The sequence below is a fragment of the Aythya marila genome (genome assembly GCF_965140915.1).
Source record: "Aythya marila genome assembly, chromosome: 3".
NCBI lineage: Eukaryota > Metazoa > Chordata > Aves > Anseriformes > Anatidae > Aythya > Aythya marila.
The window spans coordinates 55,592,750-55,606,026 of record NC_139044.1 but is presented as its reverse complement, the minus strand read 5'-3'; positions in this window follow the sequence as shown (position 1 = coordinate 55,606,026).

Below are 13,277 nucleotides of genomic sequence, written 5' to 3'. Positions count from 1 at the left end.
CTGATGCCAAATGGCTTGTTCACCCAGCGGGAGGGGAGTTAATAGCCACATGTTTGTGGACACAGTGTGTGAGAGGAAAAAACATATGGTTTTACTGTCTCTTCACCTTGTTGGTCTGATACAAGACGTTATTTGTTCTTAGTAACCTAATTGCTTCAGACAACGTTAGTAACCTGATTACTCCAGACATCCATCCAGAATGCTAAGGGGAAACACTCACGAGAACAGCAGGCATGCAGAGACAGCATCAATAAACTTACTCCACATTAGGTCAGTTAGGCGAAGATCCTGGGGATGCAGAGGAGTAGTAGCATGCTGCCTACACCATGAAAGGTTATCTCGTCCTCAAGAGCACAAAATCTCTCAATTTCATCACCTTTCGTCCTACAGGTTCTCCATCTGATACCTCTCGGGACACCCTCACTGAAAGAAGGGCAATCTAGCACTAAATCCACGGGCCCATTTGATTCAGTGGAGTCACGTCTTCTCTGTTCAACGCAGAAAGGCCTTCCTTACACACTTGTAGTCATCAAAATGACTAAACGGGAATCTACGTCAGAGAGCTTGGCTGTCTTCTGGCAACAAAGCTGACCACGTGCATTTCCCAGGGCCTCTTGTTTGTTAATCCAAAGCTTATTTCTCCCTTCTTTCCTCGTTCTAGTGCCAATATTCATTACTGTACACTCATCATGCCTTGTTGCCCCCCATGACTTCACACGCCAGGCTCAGGTACAAGGAGCCCCTGTTCTGACCGGGGCACAGTGGTTGTGTTAAACACCGCCAAGCTGCCAGGCGGCGTTTCCAACCTGCGTGGCTCTCTGTGGCCTTTGCTACTGAGAAAAACCGAGTGGGATTCAGCATGACAGACCACATCCTTCGCTGGGGAAGGCAGGCACGGCACGCTGAAGTCCAGCGGTGTAAGCAGGAGAACTGGGATGCTGTTTGTGCTCAGATTCGTGGTAAAATTGAGCTGTGAGGGACCTCGCAGGGGAGCTAATCTCCCCTTTTGTCTGAGCGGCGTACCCACCGCATCTGCGTCTGGCTTGGTGCGCGGCTGTTTGGCGAGGCGCTGTAATTCCCATCCCCTTTTTGTGGGGCAATGTTACGTAACTCCTCATCACCAACCCGCACCCGTGCCGCTCCTGCCACCTCTCCCGACTTACACTCCACCCTGGAGCCCCTTCCTCTGACCCCAAGCTCCCATCTGACCTCCGCCTGCCTTCGTGTCACCTCCCACCCTCCTCTCCCCGCTCCCGCCCGTACCGGTAGTAGCGGTCATCCCTGTAGGGCGTGAGGTCCTCCTTGATCTCCCTGTAGGCCTCCCGCAGCCGCTTGCAGAAGCGCTTCAGCTCTCCGCAGAGCGGGCTGCCGAAGGCGGCCAAATCCCCCTCCATGCCGCCTCAGGCGCCGCGCTCCGCCATGGCGCCGCCCCCCCTCACCCCTCACGGCGGGGCCGCTTCAGCACCGCGGACAGGGCCGGGGCGAGGCGGCCGGGGGGCGGCCTCCGGCGGGGGACGGCCTCCGCCAGCACCGCCTCCCGCTCCCCTGGGGCGTGGGGGGTCTGTACCTGCCTGCCAGACCCACCCCTTGCACGTACACACACAGGGATATTTAATAAATTCCTTCGTTTCTTAAAAGCATCCCCAAATGCACCAGTTAAAAACATCGAATCCTGTCACGAATTAAGTTGCCGCCGGCTGTGGCACACGCACTGCAAATGAAACCATCCTGCTGGCCATCCAGCATTACATTTTCCACAGAGTATATAACTACAAAGACAGAAGCCTGCTTGAACACCCCTCCTGTGGAAATACCATCCCCGTTCGGGTGCGGAAGCTGGGTTGGTTTGGTTTTGGTTGGGTTTTGTTTGTTAGTTGGTTTTTGTTTGTTTCAGCCTTGGCCTCGGTCTGAATTTTATCCCACGCTAACACTACAGCTTGCACCTGTGAGTAGCAGCCCGCTTCCATATGCAGGGTGCAAGGTGTCGCTTCGGGTGGAGTAAAGGGAGAGGGACAATATGTCTGCCACAGGTGGGGTAGACAAAGGAAAAATCACCTTTAAATGAGAAATTCTTCCTAACTCTGAACATTTCTAAGCCCCAAAAGACGTAGCAACATCAAAAGCCACGCACCCCATTAGGCTGGAAACTAGAGGGCTACAAACACCTTGGGACTGTTCCAGAACAAGCTCCAAAGAGGAGCAAAGAGCCTCACTGCTCTTAGAGCAGAGCTTGATCAACCCCTGAAACCACTCCGAAAGCTGGGGAGAGGCCTCAGCAGCTCAGCAGGTCCCTCACACCACACTGTTTTTCTACGTTTTACTACTTCTGAGCCCATCACGATACACCTGGCTGATGCCATCATGTAGGACTTCCCTGGAAGTGTTTATTCCAATGTAAATGTTTCGGTCGTGATTAAGACTAAACCATGTTTTCCCTCAAAGCAAGAATTTAAATTCTTTGTTGTATGTGATGAATATCCTGCTTGCAGATCTCAGGCTCAGAGGTAGGAGTTATCAGTGGGATTTTTAAATATTTACCAAAAGGAGGAAATTAAACATTTAAGGCTTCATTGGAGTAAAAACACATTCACTGCTGGGAGTTATGCAATTAGTGTAGCAATAGCAAAGTAATAAAAAATATGCTCAAAGATTAAAAACTGATTACCATTTAATTACTTACAGCTAAGTGATCTTTACTGCATTTATTTCTCAAAAAAAAACAACAACACAGGGTTTACTTGAAGGCCCAGAGCAGCACCATTACAGAGATGCAATCTAGTCTCCTCCCTGTCATGCTGAGCATTACCCTGACTGGCTTCAAACCCTGTCTTTCTCCCGTACCATCCTGAGTGCTCTCTGGTGCCAGAGGAGGATATCACAGCCACTGTAGAAGGATGACAGTCGAGCTGGTAGGTTACTTGCATGGAGAAAGCGTTAGCTCTGACCATCTGTTATTAACCTACCAACTTCCACTACCAAAACCACCACCAACACCACCAACAAAATAAAAAAATAAATCCAGGCTTATGAATGGTGTAACTGTGTGAAGACACAAGCTAAGTGCATAATCTCACTGTGGACCATATTAAACTTTGAAAGACTCTAAGAGGGAAAGGGATTCATTTAGAGTTTCTGAAGGTCAACAGTTTGATAAAACAAGCAATACATGAAATTGTATGCATGTACTAGCATCCACATCAGATATTTTCAGTGTATGGCCTCTTCTGCCTGGGGAATGACCAGACACCGAAAGCAGGCAGAGCTGCAGTGACATGCCTTGTGCAGTCAACAAAACAGCCGCAGGCTGAGAGCATGAGTGGTTTGGGAAACTCAGCCACTTGAAAGTGATTTTGAGAAAATGATGCAGTAGTTACAAATCTGCTCTGCTGGTATTTTCCTCCCTTCCTCCTTTCCTTCCTCTTTTCCTTCCTCTTTTCCTTCCTTCCTTCCTTCCTTCCTTCCTTCCTTCCTTCCTTCCTTCCTTCCTTCCTTCCTTCCTTCTTTTTCTTTCTTTCTTTGCAGTTCTTGATACACAGTAGCAGCTCCTAGGTACCATTTTTAAGGAAAAAAGTATATTTTTCATCCAAATAATTTATTCAAAGAAATTTCTTTTTTTTCTTTCCTTTTTTTTTTTTTTTTTAATTTTTAGTGAGAAAAATATTAAAACGTACTTCATATTAAACAGTCACTTCTCTTAAAGCAGCCAGTCTGTTTTCTTTAGCCAAAGCCTAATGAATGGAACACTTTAATTAGCTGTTCAAAAAGTCATAACCCCTCCAATGCTAACAGATCATGTTGTTACCTTTATTGGTTGTCATTCTTTCCTGTCCAGTACAGTCATGGCACAGAAAAGCATTCGGTTCTGCAGGTGGGATGACATCAGTAAAAGCAAAGGGGGATCAAATTTTCACAGACAGCTTTGACAACAAGATGCAAGAGCAGCCAGCCAAATACCTGCACAGGGACTCAGCAGCACAACCTGCCAGGTGCACTTCAGGGCACCCTAGCACATCTCACCAAGCACGGCAACTTCTGTGTCAACCCTGTTTGTGCTGCTTCTTACAGCACATGATAAGAGAGAGGCAGCATTAGATTGCATTGAGGACCAAGCCAATCTACAGAGGTACCAAGAATCCTGTAAATCTCCACTAGAAGCTAAATGCCTGGAACTCCATACATCCCCTGGGTGCTCCCAGACTCCAGCGAGGGGGAGGAAAGCTCCAGGAGTCTACGGCTAAGACGTGATCAAACTCAGCATCTGTTCAGTGCAAGCAGCACATCATGTCATGTAGACAGAGTTTATTTTGGAGGTGGAGCTTAACAGAAGTCACCGGCATAATTTTTCTTTCTGATTCTCCCCCTGAGTATAATTAGCATCTTACAGCATCAGCCACTTGTGTTAGATTGTGACAGTATCTAAACACAAAGCTTGGCAATCCAAGTAAATGCATCAGGTTTATTACTCTGGGCTCTTTCAGAAGGAATGGCAGCTGGTGCTGAGAAGGTAAGGGAATACATGCCGCCAACTGAGGTCCCTCTTTTTTTCAGCAGGGGAACAAAACCCACAAACAGACACAGCTGTTTAGCAAATACTTGTCCCTTCAAAATTGTTCTGAGCTGGAGAGAGGCCATAGTGGTAGCTGCAGACTGCAACAACTGCTGTTGTCCTTCAGAGGGGAGCTGAGGACTGACACATCAGTTTGCACAGAAAAGAGTGCATATTCATGCTGACTCTCCCAAGGTAAAAGAGTGTAAGCTGCTGTCATCACGCTGCAAATATGCTTCTGAGTCTAGTTGCCCACAGCAGTTGTCAGTGAACATCCCTGAATTGGATGAGTAGAAATCATGCTAAGCCCCAGAGGATCCTCAGGACTGTGGTCTATCCTGCCATCTGCTTCACTGCTGCCTTGATTCTGGAAGAAGATAACCCCTGCCTCACCCCAAACCACTGTGGTTTGACCATTTCCTCCTATCAGAAAACCACTTGGTCACAGCTAATCCGTTATGGGCCTGCAGCCATAGCCATGTAATCCTTCCTGCTCCTGCAGAGGATCACAGGCGCATGCTGGGGACAGAAATATCAGGGAGAACTCAGCAGGAGCAGTGCTCACAGTGATGCAAGGCTTCTCCTTTATTTGAAGAGTGGCACAGAAACATCAGCTGGGACAGCCCCTGACAGATCATCCTTAACAAATCATCTCTGAGCTGACGGAGGCTTTGGAGCCATGGCTGGGCTTGTCATCGCTGTGAGGAATGAAGCTTTACACATCTGGCTGCAGCTGGGAGTCCTGACCCTCAGATCCGTAGCAAGAAACGTTCATTTCTCTTTCTGTCTTTGGAGATGAACCTTTCCTGAATCTAATCTGCTTTGAAGAGATGTGAGGACAAGAAAATAAAAGAAGATTTAAAATCTCTTTTGATCAAAAGATAAGAAGAATCTCTTGAAAGGTGATTTCAAGGATGGAAAAAAGGGAAACTAATCACAGCTGATTCACACTCTTCTGTATCTCTTAGTTTGGATTGGCTGCTCTTTTCTTGACCATCACACGGAAAGCAAAGGGAAGACTGAAATGGCCTAATTGGGAGCATGATGAAGCTTTCTGTCCTATATATGCAAATTTATTTTAACATGGTGTTTCAGTATGATTACTGCCTTTCAAATGTCAATTATACTTAGAATAAAAATTTCCAATGGCATACATTACCTTAAATATCTCACTTGTGTTAAAAGCGACACTTGTAAGGGAAGATAAAAACTCAACAACTTGTGATATCCAGATAACAAACAGTGAACACAGAAGAGTATCCACCTATTTTTATTTACAGTTTAACATTTGTGTTTTGGTTACCTCAACCAATGAAATAAATCACGATTTTTATTTTTCAGTTCTCATACAGCATATTGCCTCAAGCATACTTCAGATAAACTTTGACAAACAACGTTCAAATGGCATAGCTTTATTTTCCAAAAGGTTTAAAAATGTTTGAGAGAATACAGGTAATGTTAAATGCTGCCAGTTTAATTGTGTCTATATTACACAAAATACCTTTGTGTTGATTTTAAGATGCCCATAAGAGTCCCCTCCATGGGCAGCACACCCTTTGGCGGGGTGCCCACCCGGGAACACCTCCTCCTCTTCCCCTGGCCTTGGTGTTCCCCTCCCCTCTCTGTCCGCCATTTTGTACCCTCCCCATACACCTTCCCCATGGCGCCGCCATTTTGGAGGCGGGGAAGCTGGAGCCAGCCCTGTCGGGCTTGGGGCAGCCCCAGCCCGGCCTCACAGAGGAGCCCTGCAGTCCTGCTGCCACCACCTTGCTATTTAAGCATTAAACAATATGTTATTATTCCCATAGAATAGTTCATGATTCTTTTTCATTATTTATGACACTAGTGTTTGTTTCTGGACTGTTTTATGTTTATCTCAAGGGAAGCAATTAAAAATAATGTGGAAATAGTGAAAAGCGCCAAGAACTTTGGAAAGCTTCTCTTCCCCTTTTTATTGCCTACATACACAGTCACACATGCATTAATGACAGGGACCTTTAGGTACTGCTACCTCGAACCAGAAACACACAGTAACACAGGGATCTTACTTTGTGCCTGGGCGTCTCCTCTCTCCAGCCAATTCTGAACCGCAAAGCTGAATACAGTTATAAACAACACACAACATGCAGTAACATTTATTTCAAAAACTGCAATAGAAAAATGTAGATGATACCAGCTTTGCAGAACATGTTGCAGAAGTACCAACACAGTAGAGTGAACTACCTCTTCCCTGCACAACCCAACAAACGTTTCCTACTCAGCCATTTATGACTACAGCTAATTTGCAGGAATTAGGTGTATTTCTAAGCTCCTGGATCTTCGCATGTGTGCAGCTAAATGAGGAGCCCCCACAAGACAGGACCTTCTCATCCTCAGGCCCTTGTTTCGCTTTCCCCTGAAGGAAGGAAAGAAATTTGGGTGTGCAGACAGTGAAGGAACCAGGAGCATCCTTCAGCCAGGCCAATACCTGGCTGATGGGGACACCAAGACCTTGGCAAATACTGACCTTTGCCTCTGGAGCCAGTTTGCCTTTTGCGATCATGTGTTTCACACATTTAACCCATCTATCCAAAATTCATTTGAACAAAGCAGTCTTGATTGGAACACTTTACAGGATGGAGAGCACATCACTTTCTTGAGTTTGTTTCAGTAATAATAATTTTCATCATTGAATGTGTCTTACTTTTCTTTGTACTTGTCTTCAGCCCCCAGTCATTGGTGCTTGATTTACTTTTTCCTGATAAAGTGCCTTTTGATACCAATATTTTAGTTCAGTTAAGTTTATGAAGATACTGAGAATTATTTAACGATGCTCTTCTCTGAAATAAGCTAAATAAACAAAGCTCTTGCTGCAAGGTCTTTTATTCAGTCTTTGAACTTCACATTTTTGACACTGCCCCTTCTTCCAAGATAGCTTAAAAGCCTGGATGTCAGAAGTATACCCAGTATTCCATCACGTGAAATCAATTTCCTGCTTTCACTGCCCTACTTACCAACTTAAGGATTGTGCTATCTCTTTCTGCAAGAACATCTCATGAGATTGCTAACATGCCACATTGAGACACTTGTCCATTCTGACCTGTTCCTCCTCATCAGACCTGCCACTTTCGCAGAATCACAGAATCACAGAATTGTCTAGGTTGGAAGAGACCTCAAGGCCATCGATTCCAACCTCTGACCTAACACTAACCAGTCCTCCACTAAACCATATCCCTAAGTTCAACATCTAAACATCTTTTAAAGACCTCCAGGGACGGTGACTCCACCACTTCCCTGGGCAGCCCCTTCCAATGCAACAACCCTTTCGGTAAAGAAGTTCTTCCTAACATCTAACCTAAAACTCCCCTGGCGCAACTTAAGCCCATTCCCCCTCATCCTGTCACCAGGCACGTGGGAGAACAGGCCAACCCCCACCTCGCTACAGCCTCCTTTAAGGTACCTGTAGAGAGTGATAAGGTCACCCCTGAGCCTCCTCTTCTCCAGGCTGAACAAGCCCAGCTCCCTCAGCCGCTCCTCGTAGGACTTGTTCTCCAGACCCCCCACCAGCTTCGTCGCCCTTCTCTGCACCCGCTCAAGCACCTCGATGTCCTTCTTGTAGCGAGGGGCCCAAAACTGAACACAGTGCTCGAGGTGCAGCCTCACCAGAGCTGAGTACAGGGGGACGATCACCTCCCTAGCCCTGCTGGTCACACTGATTCTTATACAAGCCAGGATGCCATTGGCCTTCTTGGCCACCTGAGCACTGAGTGGGCTGGCTCATATTCAGCCGACTATCAGCCAATACTCCCAGGTCCTTCTCTGCCAGACAGCTTTCCATCCACTCAGCCATCTTCAAACTTCCAGATCTAGAGGAACACGCTGGCTGCAGCCTAAAAGCCATGTGTACGGAAGCTCCCCCAAGCCAGCCAATCTTCTCCCCGCGACCTGCCAGAAAAGAGCTGTCCTGGTTTCAGCTAGGATAGAGTTGATTTTCCTCCTAGGAGCTGGTAGGGTGCTATGTTGTGGATTAGGATGAACACAGAATCACAGAATCACACAATTTCTAGGTTGGAATAGACCTCAACATCATCGAGTCCAACCTCTGACCTAACACTAACAGTCCTCCACTAAACCATATCCCTAAGCTCCACATCTAAACATCTTTTAAAGACTGTTATAAATGAGGTCTCAACTCAATCTGAATTTTGTAATATTTATAAAACAAATATTTCTAAAAGGTATAAAAGACAAGTAAACAGCGCTGGGTGTGCGGGGAGTCTACGCTCCACCAACACGCACACGCAAACATCAAACATTCTAAGTATAGATAACATTGCTTTACATAATAAACACAAGTATGCCTATACATACGTACAATCAGGAAAGGTAACAAACAATCCTTTAAGTTCCATGACTTAACAAGTCTCCATTTTCCATTCCTTTTTGTGTGGATGTATTTATAAAAAGATTTTTTGTTGTCTTTAATGGCAGTAGCCAGATTGAGCTCCAGATGAGCTTTGGCCTTTCTAATTTGGTCCCTGCACAGCCTTACAACATCCTTATAGTCCTCCCGAGTGGCCCGCCCTTTTTTCCAAAGATTATAAACCCTCTTTTTTCTCCTAAGCTCAAGTCACAACTCTTTGTTGAGCCAGGCTGGTCTTCTTCCAAGCCGGATCGTCATTGGGCACGTGGGGACAGATCGCTCCTGTGCCATTAAGATTTCCTTCCTGAAGAGCGCCCAGCCTTCCTGGACTCCTCTGCCCTTCAGAACCGCCTCCCAAGGGACTCTACCAACCAGTGTCCTGAGCAGCTCAAAGTCAGCCCTCCAGAAGTCCAATGAAGTCTTTCAGGGTGTTCTGGTTTCAGTTAGGACAGAGTTAATTTTCTTCCTAGTAGCTGGTCGAATGCTATGTTTTGGCTTAGGATGAGAAGAGTGCTGATAACACCCCGATGTTTTAATTGTTGCAGAGCAGTGCTTGCAGCAAGCCAAGGACGTCTCAGCTTCTGGCTCTGTCCTGCCAACAAGCAGGCTGGGGGTGCAGCAAGAACTGGGAGGGGACAGACCAAGACAGGTGACCCAAACTAGCCAGAGGGGTATTTCACACCATCTGACATCATGCTAAACAATATTTAGGGGTGGCTAGGCCGGGGAGGGAGGCCGGGACTGCTCGGGGTTAGGCTGGGCATCGGTCAGTGGGTGGTGAGCAATTGCACTGTGCATCACTTGTTTGTACACGTTAGTAGTAGTAGTAGTACTATTATCGTCATTGTTGTTGTTATTATTATTATTGTTATTATTATCTTCCTGTCTTAATAAACTGTCTTCATCTCAACTCACGGGCTTCACTTTCCTGTTTCTCTCGCCCATCCCAGAGAGGGAGGGGGGAGGGTGAGCGAACGGCTGTGTGGTGTTTACTGCCGGCCGGGTTAAACCACGACACAGGGTTAAAAAAACACATAAACTGTAAGTCTTTGTGACAGTAAGAATTGCTCAGCAAGAATATTTTATGGCCTTTTCACTTGAAAGAGAGAGGATCTTCTGATTGCTCTTCACCAGGGATACTGAGGCAACCTGGCCCAGGCTGGGGCCCCAACCTGTTGGGTTCTTGCTGTACAGGTGCAGAATGAAAGCAGCTCTTGAGAGCACAACATTCCCAATACAAAAGAGTAAGGTTAACATTTGCCCTCTTTACAAATTGCTCCCAGCTCTCCTAAAGGGCTCCACACGTTTGCTTTCTAGGTGCAAAGTGCCTCCCTGCCCTGCTTGTGGGGATCACAGAATGAATCCCAAAACTGTAGGGGTTGGAAGGGACCTGGAAAGATCATCGGGTCCACCCCCCCTGCCAAAGCAGTTTCCTCAGAGGGCAGGCAGCACAGCCCCAGCCAGACCCCAGCACGCTCGCACAGCTGCCTGGCACGGCCCCGCAGCCCTGCCCAAACACCTGGGCACCTTTTCCACCGCCCGGCCTGGGCCTGGGCTCCGCATCACCTGCTGCCACCCCCCGCGGGTGGGGATGGGGATGCAGCGCCCATGGCACAGTGGGCAGGGGGTGCCCCATGTCACAAAGGGGTGGGGACAGCCTTGGCCCCAGAACGCTGGCCCCAGCGGCCACGCAGCCCTGCCATGGCTGCCCGTGCTGACGGGGAGGCTGCTCAGCTGCCTGCTCCTGCTTCAGCCTCAGCTCTGGACACAAACTCCACCAGAGGAACTCAGCTCCTCTCTCCTCTCTCTTCAGGCCCTCACCTCCAATGGCTCTCAGCGCCCTACAGCACACGGACCCAACTAAACCGTGGCATGCTCCTGGCCGCTCCTTGCCAGCACTGGGCCAGACAATTCTCCACGCCCTACAGGACAGGTGAGATCGCCCCAACCCACACCCACCAGGCTCCAACAGCAAGCAGGAAGGTGACAGAATCGGGCCAGGACGGGAGTCAACCGTTGCATCAGGATGATGGGACATGGACAGCCTTGGTGAGTCGCTAGAGACTCTTGGGCACAGAGGCAGGGGCTGCCCGTGGTCACAGGGGGATGCTGCTCCCTTTGGTGCTTCTTCTCTTTCAGCTGGAATCACACGGTGATGCGACCAGACTACAACACAATCCTGGTCTCTCTCTCCTTAAGAACTCAGCTGGAAGGGAGAGCTGCCAACGCTCGCCAGGACAGGTAAGATCACCCCAACCCACACCCAACATGGTCCACAGCAAGCAGGAACGTGACAGAATCGGGCCAGGACAGAAGTGACCTCTCCATCAGGATGACGGGACACAGACAGCCTCGGTGAGTAGCTGGAGACCCTCGGGCACACAGGCAGGGGCTGCCCGTGGTCACAGGGGATGCTGCTCTGTTTGGTGTTTCTTTTCTTTCAGCCACAAACACAGTGACGAGACCACACCACAGCACACTCCTGGTCACTCTCCCATTGGGAACTCAGACAGAAGAGCTGCCAACGCTCTCCAGGACAGATAAGATCGCCCCAACCCTTTCCCCACCACAGTCTCACTGCCTGCAGGAAGGCCTGGCCCAACACGGCTGACTCTTGGCCATGAGGGAGACCCGGGATGGACAGCCTTGCTGTCAGGCTCACAGAGCCTCTCCCGGGGATCCAGGGGCTGACCCTGGCAACAGGCTGGGGCTGCTCTTTTGGATCATTTTCCTTTCGCACCCCACCACAGAGCCCCGAGCACAACAACGTCTGCCACTGTCCTCTTCCTCCGCGGCCGCTGACCTGAAGGCTGGGGCAGCGTTCTACAACCGCAGCCACCAAAGGAGCAGGAAGCACACAAGGATCCCGTCCCTACCCGGCCACGGGCCTACAAGCACACCAACGGGCCCCGCAGCTATGGACCAAGAGAGCTCAGCACGCCTCCGCGCTACCCCATGTCTCTCAAACCTTGCTCAAATAAAGCTTCTGATTCACAACCTCATCGGCTGCTTTTTCCTGCCCTTCTTGGGGAAACCTCGGGGGGCTCTGCCTTTTGCACAAGGAGCGAGTGCACCAGCCTCCGCTTCTTCAGCTGCTGGCACCAAGAGAATTTCAAAGGAGATTAAGTGTCCTAATCTGAGAGCAGAGCCTGCAGGCGTGGCTCTGGAAACCACTTTGCTCCCTCTTTCAGCAATTTGTTCCTTCTTTGACCACAAAACACTCTGACAGGGGCTCTACAGTGCTTAGACTGAATTTCTTTCCGTCCCACCATGCTGCTGGGACTGCTGCTGCCAGACGAGCAGCAGCACCGCTCATTCCTCCAGCGAAAGGAGCTTGCTTACAAGGCACTCTTGCTTCCTTGCAGCTCAGTCCTTGTGTTGCTGCAAGCTCCTGCGGTGGCTGTCTGTATAGAGCACCAGCTTGCCTGGCTCATGCTTGGTACCTGCGCTCTCAGGCACAAAGCACCGTCCTTGTGGGGCTGTCGGGGCACTTCAGAGACATCCTGATGGAAAGTGTGACCCCCAGCCACTGGAGACAACAAACGACATCAACTTGAAAGTAAAATTGCTGTGGTTTCCTAGATCACATCTCCCTCCCGCTGCCCAGACACAGCCCTCCGTTGCAAAGGAGGGGAAGCCACTTACTCTCTTTAAGAATTGCTCCCAGCTCGCCTAAAGGGCTCCACACATTTGCTTTCTAGGTGCAAAGTGCCTCCCTGCCCTGCTTGTGGGGACACGCTGGCCTTGGGCAGGGTACAGACCGAGCTGCCTCTGCTCACTCTGGACCTGCTGAAGTGTGTGCCACTGGCACAGGGCGTTAGGCTGTCCCTGCGTATTCTGCTCATATTTTAGGAGCTCTTTGCAGGGATGCTATCGTATAGCTCAAGGTCATGGTGCAAAGCACTGAGACTTGGGGTAGAATTACAAGGGCGCTCAGTGGGACTGACTGTGTGGTGTGCCAGAGGGCCTGTTATGGAGTTACACCTGATGGTTAATATTTGCCACCCGCTATCACTGCTCAACGGGAAATGCAGTGTGTTTTTTATATGCTTCAAGAGAAGAGGTGAATGAAGTGTCCTGATTACCATAATCCAGTGGCTGCCGGGCAAGGTTACCTTTATTTTCTACACAGTTATTGATTGGGAGGGACTGCAGGCTGACCTGGCTCGGGGAAGGACCTCCTGCAGTAAGGCTTTATTACCAGCCTGGAGTACTTCACACAGAATCACAGAATTTCTAGGTTGGACGAGACCTCAAGATCATCAAGTCCAACCTCTGACCTAACACTAACCAGTCCTCCACTAAGCCATATCCCTAAGCTCTACATCT